This window comes from Psammomys obesus, unplaced genomic scaffold, assembly GCF_907164565.1.
Source record: "Psammomys obesus unplaced genomic scaffold, mPsaObe1.curated_primary_1811, whole genome shotgun sequence".
NCBI classification, from domain to species: domain Eukaryota; kingdom Metazoa; phylum Chordata; class Mammalia; order Rodentia; family Muridae; genus Psammomys; species Psammomys obesus.
In genome coordinates, this window is record NW_026596057.1 from 10,836,808 (window position 1) to 10,839,557 (window position 2,750).

The following is a 2,750-nucleotide window of genomic DNA, read 5'->3' on the forward strand; positions in this document are numbered from 1 at the left end:
TTAGGAAGTATAATGTCATGTTTTATATTGAAAGATTTCAGTTTGACACGTTTTTCTTTCAATAAGCCTAACTCAGAGCCTTCCTGCATGTTTCTTTCTCTTCTCCACAAGCTGAATTTACTTAAATGGTTTATTGAATGAATTTAGGAAAAGCAGGAAACATTCTAACTTGCTTGTGCATGTTTTTGTGTGTGTTATGTTGCTAGGATTGTACCCAGAGCCTCCTGCACACTAAAAAAATGCCCTCCATCTGAACTATAGTGACAGCCTAGAATTCTTTCCAGCCCCTACAATAAGATCTCAGCCATGTTCCAAGGATTTTTTTGGCCCATTAAATAATGAATATGGCAGTATAGACATAAATCAAAAGTCCAAAATTTTGTTGACTTTAAACTGTTTTCCCGTAGGTGTGCTTTTTGGGCCTAAGAGTGTTGAGAGGTAGAGGAGGGAGGGTCTCTGTCGATGTGACATTTCCTGGTTTATTTCATTCTCCACTGAATGTTTGCTGTGGTGAGTTTTAATATGTGCCCAGAAGAGGGAAGGAACTAGAAGAAAACCCATCTGGACTGTGTTGGTGTAAGTCAATGATGACACTGCAAGGCTATGGAGGACGCTAAGGCTCAGTGTAAGATTCCTTCACTGTAGACCGTTTCCCTGAGAGCTTGGCCTGCAGTTTCTCACAGAAGCACACTGCTTCCATGTGGCAGATTGCACCGTTCCACTCTGCTTGGCTATCTATAGTCTTCAATCTCTAGGGGCTGAGCATGCCTCGTTGGTTGAAGGAGCCTTTGGTGTAATCCATGACCAGTGAACCAACTCACCCATCAACCTTCACCATTCTATGGGGCTAGTTCTGACCCCTGGGAAAAAGACCTTGCCTTCAGCATATGTGGAGTGAACTACTGATAATTCCATTTTCTTCTCTAGGCATGTCAAGCTACACTTTCCTTGCTTTGTCATTCATTGGAGGGTAGCCCTGTGCCCCCCAAATTCCAGAGAATGCCTGTTAGTTTTCAAAAGAGTTTGTCTGTAATTCCCATCATGGACTTGAGGTAAAAGGTAACCCTCATCGTGGGTTAAAGAATGAACTTACAAGTTTTATTTTATTGTAATAGATATGCAGGCCCCTGTACTTCAATGTGTATTCTTGCCCATGGCGTAGGTTAATGACTGAAGAGCTAAATTCACAGTGTCTTCATGTGTCTCCATTGGGAAGAACACATCAATACAGAGTTTTGACCGTGGGCAGTTCCTGCTATGCTGTGCACATGTATGTTACGCTCGGTTTTAGAAGAGTGCTTGCTACATAGACTGCACTCTACAGGTGCGTGTTGAACATGTAAGTGAATGAAAGAGCCGTGTAGCTCCTTTCTCTAGTGGGTGCCTGTGACCTCTGTTGTATTGTGCTATGACTTTTGGGTATTTGTTGAAGCTAAAAACAAACAAACAAACAAACAAATTAAAAAACCTTTCCAAAATATGATGAATTGGAATCATAGATCTCAGATATCTTCCTTTTTAAATATTAATTTCAATGTTATTTTATATGTGTGTGTGAGTCTTAGTACCATGTATGTACTGGGTGCATGTGGTGTGTGTGTGTGTGTGTGTGTGTGTGTGTGTGTGTGTGTGTGTAGCACTCCAGGAGGCCAGGAGATGGCACTGGATGGCCTGGAACTGGAGTTATAGGTGGTTGTGAACTCCCCCGTGGGTGCTGCCATCTGAATCAGAGACCTCTGGAGGAACACTAATTACCCTCAACCACTGAGCCATCTTGCCAGGCCCCAGATATAACTCCACTGAAACTATTTTAAAATTATCAATGAAAAGAGAATAGATTCAAATTTTGTTGCTTATTTTCATTGATGGTGTTGCAAAACACATGCCCCCCCCCCCCCCCCAGAACAAGGTTAGAAAGCCAGAGTTCAGCTAAATTTAGGCAGCACCAAATAAATAGGAAATGTGTGGCCTGTTCCATCCCCCTGCAGATTATAAATTCTGGCTAAATCCTCAAGTCTCTATGAAGGTTATGCAAAAGTAGGCGCATGGGGGCCACGGCAGCAGTGCTCCCCTTTTCAATTTTCACTGATCTACGTCCATCCTTCAGCAGCGACAGCTCTGAAACTTGTTCCACTATGGACCCTACCGGTAATCAAGGCTATCGATCACGTTGTGCTTTGGAGAGTCTAAACATTAGCAAACATGATTCACTAGGGTTGTCACTGGAAAGAGCTCCCTAAAATCATCCTGACAAGTGGTTCTGCTTGAAGTTATGAGGGATTTCACAAGTAAATTACTTATTTTTGCAAGAATCACTCATGGAGATACAGTACGGCCAATGATTTTCTTGTCATGGGTCAGCTTTGATTGATTCGTAGCAGTGTCTGGAAAGCTAGGGTGAGAAGGATTTGGAGACTAAATCTAGTTCCCGTGGTAAACAGTTGATCAGAAGCAGTCCAAAGGATTGGGGAGACAGCACATTTGAATTATCATGTTCAGTTATGGCTAGACTATGTGAAGCGTCAGAGGCAGTTCAACTTGCTAACTATAAAAGAATGTGGTTAAACATGGCCAGAGTAATTTTATCCTTTTCTCATGTCTGAAATAAATTTGAACATGAAGCTTAAAATAGTAGGTTTGATGCAACTAAGAATTGGTCACAATGCTAATAATAAAGAACAAATTAACAAAATCAGACCAAGATATCTATCTATCTATCTATCTATCTATCTATCTATCTATCTATCTAT